Below are 15,333 nucleotides of genomic sequence, written 5' to 3'. Positions count from 1 at the left end.
TCATACCATTTTAAAAGTAAAATAGAACCTTAGAAAGATTCCACTTTATTTAATTTCTCAGTTGAGAGAAAGAAGGTATAAAGAGTTTAAATAATTTGCCTGAGGCAACACAGCTAGCTGGTGGCAAAACTGGGACTAGAATTCATCTCATTCTGCCTTGTGATTTTAGAACTGAAAGAAGCTAAACTCTCATTTGTGCAGCCCATTTCATCAATGGACATTAAAAGTTCTGTTTAAAGTGCTAGTTAATTTACTGATTGCCAGGACTTAGTCAACTGGGGTAAATCCAAAATGTGTTTGATATACCTCAGTAAACAAAAAGGGTACCTTTTTCAGTAAACTGGAGTTAAAGACATACTTACTTTTAGGCAGAAAGACTATTTGTGAGGCATTATGACAATTCCTGAATCTAAATCAGTATAAATGGAGAATTCTATTAAAAGTATTTAAAAAATTGAGTTGATTCTGGTTATTTTGCCAATGAAGTCATTGAATAAATGTTGTAAAAAGCTAGAGAAATCTGTAAAATGTTCAGAATTTGACCTAGATTGCATATGGGTTTTAAAAAATGCTATCACATTCATTATTGTAATTACTTATAAATATGTAACAATACACTTTGCAAATATGACATGCTCGTGTAGAATATTAAACGCTGGTAATCCTTAAGTATTCTGAAAGGTAAAATTATTTCCCCAGTTGTTTCTGCTTTCATGTAAAGAGTAATCAATGGGCTTATTTTGGTTAGCATTTCTGTTAGTTGGTTAGTTGGTGTGTTTACATCTTGCTGGCTCAAAGCTTAAAGAAAAAGCAAAGCAAAATAAATTCTACTGATAGTAATAAAAATATTAAAGTTGAGAAAGAACCACTTGTAGATTCATATCTTTATGTGGCTAAGTTGGTTTTGGTGAATTTTCTGTGTAAAAAACAACCACCAATAAACTAAACCCAACATCTCCCAATGGCATTTTATTTTTCTGTGGTTGAATGGTGGAAAGAAGGCAGTAGTGTGCCACCTGGTGGTTCAACACGGATTGGCATAGTAGAGTTTCCCCAATCCCGTATTAACCAAATGTAAAACATAACCAATATTTCCTCAACTACCAATTCTTTCCTCCTTGGAAATATCTATTTTTCTTATTCTAAAGAGTGCTCATCAGGTACCATTATTCTGTTTGGAGATTGGAAATATGTTAAAATTAAAACAATCACCTCTAATGTGCTTCTCAGATCATGTCTATCCACAGACATTTGCCATTTGTGTTATACCAATGATATTTAATTACATTCAGATACTACTAAGGACTAGAAATAAAAAATAATGCCATCCTGGCATGGTCATGGTGGTGCACACCTGTAACCCCAGCATTTTGGGAGGCTAAGGAGGGCAGACCGTTTGAGCCCTGGAGTTTGAGACCAGCCTGGGCAATATAGTGACACTCCATGTCTGCAAAAATTACAAAAATTAGCTGAGCGTGGTGGTGCGTGCCTGTGGTCCCAGCTACTCTGGAGGCTGAGGTGGGAGGATTGCTTGAGCCCAGGAGGTTGAGGCTGCAGTGAGCCTCGATCGCACCACTGCACTCCAGCCTGGGTGACAGAGAGACCCTGTCTTACACGCACAGAAAAAAGATTGGGAAGGAAGGACGTTTTATAACATAATACAACATTATGCCCTTGATATGACATGTTATTGTGTCAGTCTGCTAGAAATGGAGATAAATTAACAAGACATTGCCTCTTTGACTGAAGATGACGTGATCTTGAATAAAGAACATCAAAGTTTCCAAACCAGAAATGAATACTTTGTTTCACATGCCTACACAGAAGAGAATCTTTATTCACAATTTATATTTTTTAAAAATCAGATGAATGCATTTTACTATTTTTCTAACAGTGTCTGTTTTTTCATTTTCTACTTGAATGGAATGCAAATTTATACTATAACTTCTAAGCTTATAACCTTTTTAAAAGCCTTCATAACCTCAAGAATCCCAGCAGGCCAGGTTAAATAACAGCATGACTGCTTTCAGCCAAAGGTCTATGCAAAGCTAGAGCAAAAAAATATGGTTTCTTCAAAAAACATCTGTTTCAGACAGAAGAAAATTAGGATTTGACAGGAGTAGAAAAAAGTATGATTTCAAGTTTAATTCTGCAAGGTGAACTTCAGAACACTACCTCATTGATTGGGCTGATTTAGCGGCACTGTCTACAATTCTTCTGGCTCTGATTTTAAAGGCAATCTTTGCACTAGGACAAAAGATCAAAAATTAACATCTGGTTTGGTGATAGTAAATTACCATTTCTGGATTTTTTTCTTCAGTGATATGAATTACAATACCCCTCACCCAATGAAACTTCAGCTAGGATTTTAGATAAATAAGGCACAATCTGAGGTAGAATGAGAATCTTGAAACCCTATCCTAAGCTCAAGGACAGTACAAAAGTAGCTTCTTGGGCTAGAGTTGTAAGATGGATCTGCCATACACATGTGACAGACTTACCGTAGTCTAGAATGCAAAAGCTTATCTAGGCTTGTGAAAGGCAAGGTTAACTGTGGAGAGTAACATTTTGTGGTCACTATTGATTATACTCTTTCAAATAGATAAAATGCATACTGATTAGGCTGAGCATTTGATTAAACATCAAGTTGTAGAAATCAGTGTTTATTTGAAAAGTGAACCGAGCATTCACATAGATGAAATAATTTCTGGTATCTTAATAGACAGCCTGTGAACTACAGAATCCCATCAGTTCTGTAGTTGGGATGGCATTGTTGTTATTATTATTATTATTATTATTATTTTGAGACAAGGTCTTGGTCTGTCACCCAGGCTGGAGTACAGTAGCATGATCATGGCTCACTGTAGCCTCAACCTCCTGGGCTCAAGTGATCCTCCTGCCTCAGCCTCCCAGGTAGCTGTGACTATAGGTGCACACCACCATGCCTTTTAATTTTTTGTAGAGATGGAGTGTCACTATGTCACCTAGGCTGGTCTCGAACTCCTGGACTCAAGCGATCTTCCCACCTTGGCCTCCCAAAGTGCTGGGATTATAAGCATGAGCCACTGTGCCTAGCCCCAATCATTTTTGTACAAAGCCAGATATCTGCATATTCTACTGAGTGGCATCTACAGTTCTTGGTGCAAACTTTGAAGCAAATGTTATAGCTCCATCAGGTATATGCAAATCACTGTCCAAAGTCTTATTGGTGAGAGAAACCAGCTTCATTGGGTTATAATCAAATCATAGCTCACTGCAGCCTCAAACTCTTGGGGTCAAGGGTCCTCTTGCCTCAGCCTCCCAAGTAGCTGGGACTACAGGCATGTGCTACCACTCCCAGCTCATTAAAATATTGTAAAGGTGGAGTCTTGCTGTGTTGTCCAGGCTGGTCTTGAACTCCTGGCCTAAAGTGATCCTCTTGCCTTGGCCTCCCCAAATGCTTGTATTACAGGTGCCAGCCACAGTGCCTGGCCAGTCCTGCATCTTTTAGACTATTTAGAAAATAGTAGGAGGCTGCATGTTGGAGAGGGAAGAGCATTTAACTTAGAGTTTCATTCTGCGATTAGAAATGCTTTTAGACTTTGGTCCCAAAGAGGTTTATTTCTGACTAGATTTCCTATATATTAAGTGAGTTCTGCAATGATCTGTAAGATAATTGAGCAATCATTAGATATATCTGGCCTCATATGGAGCCCTCATAATTTGGGGCATAAAGTAATTAAAGAGTAATTACAACTAACCGATTCTGTGGTCCACTTTCAGTTCAAACTTTAAGTAGGAAGAGAGTCTTTTTAAAAGAGGGGCTTTCACGTGCCCCTCGCATTGCCAATGCACCTCATCGAGCTGATGGGGTCAGATAAGTGGACCTTGAGTGGACCTGGGGACCACTCAAGTGGACGCAGGTATAGGACGAGGGCTCAGAAGGAAGGAGGCTGCCGTTCCAGAGTCATCTTTCTTAGCGAGGGGCCGGCAGCCAGCGTATTGGAGGGAATCAAACTTCTCCACGGAAATCCAGTCCTGACCGTAAGCTCAGTGAGAGCAGTGTCCAAGAACAATTCTGGAAAACAGCAAAAGACCAAAGACGTCAAACCAGCTTTGTTTTGAAATATTTTTCATCAAAACAGATTCAGAGTTATTACGTGTGCCTGAGTGAGGGGGAACAGTGATGGTTATCAGAATCCCAGGACTGGACTACTGCACTCAAGAGTATGTTATAAGCCATATCTAGTTCTCATTGCTATTTAGGTTGGTGCAAAAGTAATTGCGGTTTTTGCCATTAAAAGTGTTTTGTTAGCCGGGCACAGTGGCTCACGCCTGTAATCCCAGCACTTTGGGAGGCTGAGGCGGCTGGATCACTTGAAGTCAGGAGTTTGAGACCAACCTGACCAATGTGGTGAAACCTTGTCTCTACTAAAAATACAAAAATTAGCTGGGTATGGCAGTGGGCGCCTGTAATCCCAGCTACTCAGGAGGCTGAGGGAGGAGAATTGCTTGAAGCCAGGAGGCGGAGGTTGCAGTGAGCTGTGGTCACGCCACTGCACTGCAGCCTGGGCGATAGAGGGAGAGTCTGTCTCAAAAAAAAAAAAGGTGATTTGTTGTGGGTTTAATCCTGTCTTCCCCCACAATTCGTATATTGAGGTCTTAACTCCCTGTAATTAAAAATGGAACTTTGTGTGCAGATAGGATCATTAAAGATGATAATTAGTTATAATTAGTTAAAATTATAATTATATATGTATTTATATATAAATATATATAACATATAAATATATATATTTATATAACTATATAACATAAATATATATTATATAATAATATATAATTATATATAAATTATATATATAAACATATATAAATTATATATTTATATATTATATATAAAAACTATATATATTTTATATATAAAAACTATATATATTTAACTATAATTAGTTAAAATAAGGTCATTTGGTGGGTCCTAACCCAGTGTGACTGGTGTCCTTATAAAAAGGAGAAATTTGGACGCATAAACATGTCCACAGAGAAAATGCCCATGAGTAGGAAGGTAGAGATTGGGGTGATGTGTCTACAAGCCAAGGAGTGCCGATGATTGCCAGCAGTCACCAGAAGCTTGGCAGAGGCATGAAACAAATCCTCTCTCAGAGGGAACAGGACTTCCTCAGGCTTCCAGCCTCCAGAACTGCGAGACAATACATTTCTGTCCTTTAAGTGGCCCTATTTGTGGTACTTTGTATGGGAGCCCTAGAAAACTGATATAATGTCATAGCTCAGCAGTTCTCAATGCTTCTTTTTGTCATCTTCATAAGGGCTTGAGTTAAGATTGTCAGATCATGTACAGGATGCTCAGTTGAACTTGAATTTCAGATCAAAATCAAGCATTCCTTTTAGTGTCAGTAAAAGTGTCCTAAGTATTGCATGGAACATGCTAGTACTAAAAAGTTATCCATTGTTCATTTGAAATTCAAATTTAGCTGGATGGTCTGGTTTTTTTTTTTTTTTTTTGAGACAGAGTCTCGCTCTGTCGCCCAGGCTGGAGTGCAGTGGCCGGATCTCAGCTCACTGCAAGCTCCGCCTCCCGGGTTTACGCCATTTTCCTGCCTCAGCCTCCTGAGTAGCTGGGACTACAGGTGCCGCCACCTCGCCCGGCTAGTTTTTTTTTTGTATTTTTTAGTAGAGACGGGGTTCCACCGTGTTAGCCAGGATGGTCTCAATCTCCTGACCTCGTGAGGTCTTGATCTCCTGACCTCGTGATCCGCCCGTCTCGGCCTCCCAAAGTGCTGGGATTACAGGCTTGAGCCACCGCGCCCGGCCTGGTCTGTGTTTTTATTTGCTAAATCCGATAATCCTATCTGGAGTGCCTTTCTCATAGTTATGACAATGAGTAAATGAGTCAATTACCTGGACTCAGTGGATTCTTCTTGGTGCCTGCTAGAGTCAGCAAAAGCAGAGAAGTGGAAATGCTTTTAGACTTCTGTCTCGGTGATGTTTATTTCTAACTATATAATTGGCCATCCGTATCCTCGGTGTGATGGTTAATACTGAGTGTCAACTTGATTGGACTGAAGGATGCAAAGTATTAATCCTGGGTTTGTCTGTGGGTGGGTGTTGCCAAAGGTGATTAACATTTGAGTCAGTTGGCGGGGGAAGGCAGACCCACCCTTAATCTGGGTGAGCACAATCTAATCAGCTGCCAGCGAATATAAAGCAGGCAGAAAAACGTGAAAAGGCGAGACTGGCTTAGCCTCCAAGCCTACATCTTTCTCTCATGGTGGATGCTTCCTGCCCTCAAACATCGGATTCCAAATTCTCCAGTTCTGAGACTCGGACTGGCTCTCCTTGCTCCTCAGCTTGCAGACAGCCTATTGTGGGACCTTGTGATCATGTACGTTAATATTCAATAAGCTCCCATATCTATATCTATATGTATCTATCAATATCGTATTAGTTCCTCTAGGGAACCCTGACTAATACACTTGGGTTCCAAATTTTTGGATTCAACTAACCTTGGATTGACAATATATGATGAAAACATAATAAAAATAAATATTAAAAAACCAATACAACATAACAACAATTTATATAACATTTACATTGTATTAGGTATTACAAGTAACCTAGAGATGATTTAAAGTATGGTATGTGTTGATACCATTTTGAGAAACATTTTGAGAAATGAATCACTGGGCAATGTCATCCTTGTGCGAATGAACACCATGGAGTGCAGCTGCACAGACCCAGGTGGTGGAGCCTGCCACACGCATAGGCTGTATGGTAGAAACCTTTGCTTCCAGGCCACAAAACTGCAAAGCCTGGTACTGTACTGAACACTGTAGGCAATTGTGACACAATGGTAAGTATTTGGGTGTGTGTGCATGTTTTTTTTTTAATGATGGAGTCTTGCTCTGTCACCCAGCCTGGAATGCGGTGGCACAATCTCAGCTCACTGCAACCTCCGCCTCCCAGGTTCTAGTGATTCTCCTATCTCAGACTCCTGAGTAGCTAGGACAACAGGTGCGTGTCACCACATCTGGCTAATTTTTTAAAAATTTCAATAGAGGTGGGGTTTCACCATGTTAGCCAAGGTGGTCTCGATCTCCTGACCTTGTGATCCGCCCACCTCAGCCTCCCATTGCTGGGATTACAGGCGTGAGCCACCGCGCCTGGCCTGTAGTGGTGTACAGGTGTACCACTGTTGAATGGATGGTGCTCGCAGGACTGGAGGCTGCTCTGGGTGAGTCAGGGAGTGAGCGGGCAGTGAAAGTGATGGTCCAGGAAGTTACTGGACCCTACTGTCAACTTTGTAAACACTTTACACTGAGGCTACACTACGTTTATTAAAATTGTTTTTTCTTTCTCCCATAATAAACAGCCTATGGTAGATTTTTAACTTTATAAACTTTAATTAAAAAAATTTTTGACTCTTACGTAATAACTCTTAGCTTAATACACAAACTCATTATACAGCTCTACAGAAATCTTTTCTTTTCTTCTTTTTTTTTGGAGACAGAGTTTTGCTCTTATCGCCCAGGCTGGAGTGCAATGGCATGATCTCGGCTCACTGCAACCTCTACCTACTGGGTTCAAGCAATTCTCCTGCCTCAGCTTCCTGAGTAGCTGGGATTAGAGGTGCCCGCCACCACGCCTGGCTAATTTTTTGTATTTTTAATACAGACGGGGTTTCACCATGTTGGTCAGGCTGGCCTTGAACTCCTGACCTCAGGTGATCCACTGGCCTCGGCCTCCCAACGTGCTGGGATTACAGGTGTGAGCCACCGCACCCAGCCTTCTTTCTTTATATTCTTATTCTATAAGTTTTTTTCTATTTTTAAAATTTTTAATTTTTTTTCCTTTTTAAAATGTTGTTAAAAACTAAGACACAAACAGACACATTAGCCTAGGCCTACGCAGGGTCAGGACCATCAATATCATTGGCCTCCACGTCCACATCTTGTCCCACTGGCCAGTCTTCAGGCACAATGGCACACATGGGGCTGTCATCTCCTATGGTAACAATGCCTTCTCCTGGAATCCCTCTGAAGGACCTGCCTGAGACTGGTTTATCGTTAACTTTTTTCTTGTTTCTTTGAGACGAAATCTCTCTCTGTCGCCCAGACTGGAGTGCAGTGGCGCCATCTTGGTTCGCTGCAACCTCCACCTTCTGGGTTCAAGTGATTCTTGTGCCTCAACTTCCTGAGTAGCTGGGATTACAGGCGTGCGCCATCACGCCTGGCTCGTTTTTTTTTTTTTTTTTTTAAATAGAGATGAGGTTCCACCATGTTAAACTCCTGACCTCAGGTGATCTGCCCGCCTCAGCCTCCCAAAGTGCTGGGATTATAGGCATGAGCCACCGTGCCCTGCCAACTTTTTTCTTTTTTTTGTAAGTAGAAGGAATGCACTCCAAGATGATGATAAAAAGTATAGTATAGTAAATACATAAACCAGTAACACAGTCATTTATTGCTGTCATCAAGCATTATGGACTATACAAAACTGCATGTGCTCTACTTTTCTATGACTGGCAGCACAGTGGGTTTGTGTACTCCAGCATCACCACAGACATGTAAGGCATGCGCTGGGCTGCCAGGTCAGGCCCGGGTTAGGATGGCTAAGACATCACTAGGCAATAGGAATGTTTCAGCTCCATTATAATCTTCTAGGGCCACTGTTGTTGGTGCAGTCTGCTGTTGACCAAAACATCATTATGCGGTGCGCCACTGTACGCAGGAGGGTGTGCAAATATGCAAATAATACATCACTTTATATAAGGGACTTGAGCATCCTTGGAATTTGGTATCCTTGGGGGTTTGGGGGATCCTGGAACCAATACCCCCGGTGGCTACTGAGGGGTGACTGTATTTGCTACATGTTTAGCTGATTCTACAACTAACTGGCTGTAGGACATTGTGCAAATCACCTGACATGTCTGGGCCTCAGTGTTCTCATTTGTTAAATGAAGGAGCAGAACTATCTGCTTTCAAAGGTCCCTTCCAGCCCTTTATGTCTGTCATTCAAGGAAATGCTTCTTAAAGGAACATTTTTAAAAGCCTAGCTTATGAAAGCATTAGGAAGCACTTAGCTGTTTTTATGGTTTGGATCAAAAATATAAGCTGTCGCTTCTTGGAAAGCTTTATTACCTCCACTTCTTAACAAAGGCTGAAGTTTAATATCATTATGTGCCCCGTAATGAGGAGGCTATAATTTAGGAGGGCGTTCATGATGATGATCACTTAAAAAGATCACTGATTTGAGAAATGGTTCAAGTCTTAATGGGCGCTGAGAATGGAGGCTGAGTGATTACTTCTTTCCTGGGCTGGTAGTGTTGATGTTTGCTCTGCTAATTGTACTTAATTTACTGTGAAGTTTTTAAAGAGACTCCTGTTGCTCTGAGTGATGCTGCTACTGGGTGAAGCATTGAACTTGGAGACTGTTAGTCCAAGCTACACGAGACTTAATAGTAAAGACTCCTGAATTTCTTGTTAAGTAATTTTAAGTAAATTTATTTTATTTTTTGAATGTCCATTTGATTTTTAATTTACAAAGTAATTCATGATTGAGTCAATTTAAACAACTCAGAAAAAATCTCAAACCCCAACAAAATTCCATTAGCTAACTGGATATATTTTAGTAAATTTATTTTAAAGTAATTTATTATATTGAAGAAAGTGTGCTGGAGTTAGCTGAGGACTTTTGTATCTTTTCTTTCCTTTTTTTTTTTTTTTTTTTGAGATGGAATCTTGCTCTGTCACTCAGGCTGGAGTGCAGTGGCACAATCTCAGCTCACTGCAGCCTCTGCCTCCCAGGTTCCAGCGATTGTCCAGCCTCAGCCTCCTGGGTAGCTGGGATTACAGGCAGACGCCACCATGTCCGGCTAATTTTTGTGTTTTTATTAGAGACAGGGTTTCACCATGTTGGCCAGGTTGGTTTCAAACTTCTGATCTCAGGTGATCTGCCTGCCTCAGCCTCTCAAAGTGCTGGGATTACAGGTGTGAGCCAGCACGCCCGGCTGACTTTTGTATCTCTTCTTCACGTTACTTCTTAGACACAAAAATATTTTTGTCCATCTGTTTGTGAAAAACCAGGAGTTGGTAATATCACCAATGGTTCTTAAAAATGAGACCAGTCTAGGGATGCTGGCTCATACCTGTAAGCACTTTGGGAGGCCGAGGTGGGTGAATAGCTGGAGCCTGGGAGGTTGAGGTTGTAGTAAGCCAAGGTCACGCCCCTGCACTCCAGCGTAGGGGACACTGGAGGACAAAGCCACACCATGTTTTTTGCTTCTGTTTTTGTTTTTTTAAAAAAGAGACCAGATAGGTATTCCTTAAAAATGTTTCTAGAGGAGCCAGCCAGCAGTTGGGACAGTGGAAATGGGAATGTCAAGAACTGAAGGGAAATGAAAGAAAATAACCTGATGAAAAAGCTGACCAGCCATGGTGGCTCACTCCCGAAATCCCAACACTTTTGGAGGTCGAAGTGGGTGAATTGCTTGAGCTCAGTAGTTCGAGACCAGCCTGGGCAACATATGAGACCCCATCTCGCAAAAGGATACAAAAATTAGCCACGTGTGGTGGCACACGCCTCTAGTCCCAGCTATTCAGAAGGCAGAGGTAGGAGGATTGCTTGAGCCCATGAGGTCGAGGCTGCAGTGAGCTGAGACTGCCCTTCCCTGTGATTTCCTTCCTCTAACTGGGACGTGATGTCTGAAGCCACATGAGGTGACAAGTCAGTAGGATGAAAGGGAAGAAAGATAAAAGTCAGTGTCTTTCACTTTACTGACCTACAAATTACTCTGAACCTCCAACCTCTGGGCATTTTGTTTTATCAGGTCCTAGTCGGTTTTTGATTTTGGGCTGCATCATGAGAGGAACTACGTATTTTCCTCCAGTTAAGCCCATTGTTGAGGTAGAAAGGGGCTGACATATACAAAGAGAAATTGACATTAACTGGGAAATATATCACCCCTGGAAACAAACCATTACCTGGTGATCTATTTTTCCTTGATTTAAAGTGTTTCTTAATTGGAATTGTTACCTGCTTGACTTGGACAGTTTTGTTTTCTATTTATTTTCCACCCACCACATAGGGGTATTTGAATCATCTTGCACGGTAAGCTATCGAATACAATTTAAAATAAGAGGAGTCATTATTCATTATACATTGTGTTCACATTCGCAATAGCTTTCTTTACCTTGTTAGACCTCAGCCACCTTCAGTTCACTAAGGAAAGCTAAGCCACAAATCAGTAGTCTTGCGATTTAAGTTGTACTTTTGCTCCAAAGATGATATGAGAGTTGAAAAACAAGACCATTTATTTACCTGGACCTGGGAAAGTGATTCTCGTCTGAAAACCAGGTGTCTCTGGTTCTTCCACTAAGATTGATTGCTTTGAGTGTCAGCCAGCCTAGGCTGAGCATTCCTGAGTAATGAGGATTCACTTCATTGGCAGGCGAGTGCTGACCTCACCTTGCAAAGCTCTCTACAGTGTCTGAGCAGAGGATCCCCTCCTCCCCGGCATACCTTTGCAGCAATATCCTGGCAGATACTTTATGTCATGTTGCCATGAACTGCATTGTTCTGCCCCAAGCCCCAGGCTACTGGAAAAAATGGTAAATGTTCCAAGTTTAAGCTAAATAATATGTTTTTAATGAGATCATGTGCGTTGCGGATCGAAAGCATCACCAAAAGGTAAAAAGTTCAAAAAGCCCTTTACGTGCACAGTGAGTTTGACCAAAGTGGCTTTCATGATCTTTCTGATAGAATTTTAAAAAGCGCTTTCAAGTTTCTGATCCTAAATGTTACACTTCAGCAGGTTTTCTCCTTGCCTTTCATCACACAGAGACAGGAGCGATTCGGGGGTAGGGTACATCTATTAGCAGGACGATAACAATGCCTTGCAATCTGTGTGTTGCTGAAATAACAGGGTCTAGGAGCACTGGGAAGTGTTGCTGGGGTGCTCTGGAAATCTGATAGAATATTATCCCTTCAAAACGCTGGGGAAAACCCACTGAAACAAGCCCCGGCTAAGGAGAATTGGAGTTCTGCTCAAACCACATCTACTTCATGAGACTTTCCTAGAAATGTCCTCAATTAGAATTAGCAGGAGGAAGGGAGAAAAGAGTCAACGTTTGCTGAGTTTCTATGAAATAATAAATACAGGCTGGGCCCAGTGGCTCACGCCTGGTATCCCAGCATGTTGGGAGGCTGAGGCAGGAGGATTCCTTGAGGCCATGAGTTCGAGGCCAGCCTGGGCAACATAGTTAGATCCTTGACTCTATTAAAAAAAAAATAGCCAGGCATGGTGGCATGTGGCTGCAGTACTAGCTACTTGGGAAGCTGTGGCAGGTGCATCACTTGAGTCCAAGTGTTTGAGGTTGCAGTGAGCGCTGATCACGGCACTGCATACTCCTGCCTGGGTCACAGAGCAAGACCTTGTCTCAAAAAAAAAAAAAAAAAAAAAAAAAAAAAAGGAAAAGAAAAAAAGAAATCACATGTCGGGGCCTTTAGATGCATTATTTCATTTAAACTTCAAATATCCTTACCAGGTGGCGACTGTTAACAATCTCTTATTCTTGGCTGGGCGCGGTGGCTCACGCCTGTAATCCCAACACTTTGGGAGGCCGAAGCATGCGGATCACCTGAGGTCAGAAGTTCAAGCCCGGCCTGGCCAACATGGTGAAACCCCGCCTCTACTAAAAATACAAAAATTAGCCAGGCATGGTGGCATGCACCTGTAATCCCAGCTACTTGGGAGGCCGAGACAGGAGAATTGCCTGAACCTGGGAGGGGGAGGTTGCAGTGAGCTGAGATTGTGCCATTGCACTCCAGCCTGGGTGACAGAGCGAGACCCTGTCTCAAAAAAAAAAAAATCTTCTTCCATTGAACATTAGTTTAACCATGAACATAGAATTTCTTCAAATCATCCTTGTATAAAATTAACTTTTTAAAATAGCCTTAACCTTTAGGCTCTGTGAGGTGAGAGAGCAGGGGCCATGCACTTACTGCTTACCATTTACGGGCCCACTGAATGTTGGCTTCAGTATCAGATTCTCTTATATGTATGTCATCTCCTTTAATATTTGAAAATCTCTGGAGTTTGACATTATTTTGCTCATATCATAGATGATGAAATTGTCTGAGAGATTGAGTCATTTGCTTAAAATCATCCAGTGGGTAAGTGGCAACGCTGAAATTTGAACTCAGTTCTGCGAGTGTAAAGCCCACGTTTCTCTAGTAATATTTAGTAGTTCTCTAGAAATAACATTTCTAGAGTCCTCTGGCTTCCAATCTTGGTGTTGCCCCTAGCACAGGGAGCTTCAGTGTTTGTCCAAGTGAATGTATTGTGAGTGATCCATTTTCCAACAAGTACCCTTGTCTTCCACGCCCTCATCACCAGATTGCAAGCCACCTCAACACACTTGCCCGTGCCATCTCAACGTGCTCCCAATTCCTGCTTGGGCAAAGTGTGGCTCAAGGACACCAGCATCAGTGTCACCTGGCACTTCATGGAAATGCACATTTTTGGATTCTTTTTCAGGCTCTGAATCTGGGGTGGCTCCCAGGAATGTGTATTTTAAAATCAAGCTTTGCAAGTGATTTTTATGCATGCTGAAGTTCAGAAACCCCTCTCTTCACTGGTCTTCTTGTATCTAGGCATGAATCATTCCCTCTATCCTTTAGAGAGCTGCCAGTGATTTTTTTTTTTTTTTTTTTTTTTGAGACAAGGTCTCACTCTGTTGCCCAGGCTAGAATGCAGTGGTGCAATCACCGCTCACTGCAGCCTCAACCTCCCAGGTTCAAGCAATTTTCCTACCTCAGCCTCCTGAGTAGCTGGGACCACAGGTGCACGCCATGATGTTCGGCTAATTTTTTGTAGAGATGCGGTTTTGCCATGTTGCCCGGTCTGTCTCAAACTCCTGGGCTCAAACAACCCAGCCACCTTGGCCTCCCAAAGTGCTGGGATCACAGGCCTGAGCCACTGCACCCGACCTGCCAGTGATTTTTTGAAACACATTTAGCCTAGTGTTCCATAGGCTATAGCATACTTGCTCCTTAAGGAGACACTGTACCCTCGACATGCTTCTATTCAGGAACCCACAACATCTAATTTGAGGGATTTGCTTAAATGACCATTACACTCACTGGCATGGGCCCTTTGAGGAGTTGGTCTGCACCTATACAGCCCTAGTGTGTAGCACCTCCGAAAACTATTTATTGAACAAATTAAGGAAACTGCTAAGTCATGTCATTTTCTTGTGGCAAGAGGGGACTGCGAAATTTATTAATCAATCTGACAAATTAGAAGGATGACCCTAATTCCTTTTTCTAAGTTTTTTTGGATGGTAGATTTTTCCCCGATTAAAACATATAGCTTGGAGTTGGGGGGAAAATAACAGGAGCAGAGCCTGTTGTTAAAAGTTACCTGCAAACATGCCGCTGCTCTGCTTAAGGAATCTACAATGAGATGGGTTATGCTAATTATCCAAGCAGCCACCACTTCGAAAAGAAGCAATTGATGAGCAAAATGTTTATTTTGCAGCTGAAAAAGATTAGGAAGATTTGTCCCCCTACCCTGAAATTGTGTTGAGCGCCCCAAATTTAAAATGTCATTGACAGGCATAGTCTTTCCTTTTCTCTCCCCTACAGAATCCAGAGGAAGAGGCTGCCCTCTCGATAGGCAGGGCAGGAGATTGACAAAATGAGGCAGTTTTAAGGCTACTGAAGATTCCATTTTGTGAGTTAACACATGAAGGCTTATGGAGTTTCAGTAATTTATCTAGAGTTCCACTGGTGGTAAGCAATGGGGCTGGGGCGGAACTCTGGGTTGCCTGATGTAATGGTCTTTCCCTGCACACTGTCTTCTCAACAGAGAGTTCCCAAAGGCCCGAGAGTTCCCAAAGGCCCGAGCCTCAGCATCAAATAAGGTGCTTTAAAAAACATTTCTAGGTGCCACCATGGGCCTACCAAATTAGAATCTTGGAGGTACAGCCAGGAGAATTTGTCTTTTTAAAAATGTTTCAGTCTGGGTGCGGTGGCTCACACCTGTAATCCCAGCACTTTGGGAGGCCGAGGCAGGTGGATCACCTGACGTCAGGAGTTTGAGACCAGCCTAACCAACATGGTGAAACCCCGTCTCTACTATAAATACAAAAATTAGCCGGGTGTGGTAGCAAGCGCCTGTAACCCAGCTACTTAGGAGGTTGAGACAGGAGAATTGCTTGAACCCAGGAGGTGGAGGTTGCAGTGAGCCGAGATCGAGCCACTGCACCCCAGCCTGGGCGACAAAGTGAGACTCCGTCTCAAAAAAAAAAAAAAAAAAAAAAAGTTTGGTTATTTGTT

The 15,333-nt window shown here is 42.1% G+C and overlaps 1 long non-coding RNA gene across 2 annotated transcripts in view; it reads left to right on the top strand.

The window, feature by feature from the left end:
- Window positions 1-15,333, top strand: part of LOC105487403 (uncharacterized) — a 59,035-nt gene that overhangs the window by 8,855 nt on the left and 34,847 nt on the right. Inside the window, exon 3 of one of the 2 annotated variants that reach the window (XR_011623166.1) lies at window positions 14,641-14,787. The exons of the other annotated variant lie outside the window; for it this stretch is intronic. This is a non-coding gene — a long non-coding RNA (uncharacterized lncRNA). The remainder of the gene's footprint in view (window positions 1-14,640; window positions 14,788-15,333) is intronic. 2 annotated transcript variants of the gene reach the window in all.

This window comes from Macaca nemestrina, chromosome 5, assembly GCF_043159975.1.
Source record: "Macaca nemestrina isolate mMacNem1 chromosome 5, mMacNem.hap1, whole genome shotgun sequence".
In the NCBI taxonomy this organism is placed as follows: domain Eukaryota; kingdom Metazoa; phylum Chordata; class Mammalia; order Primates; family Cercopithecidae; genus Macaca; species Macaca nemestrina.
This window is presented reverse-complemented; position numbering and strand designations above follow the sequence as displayed.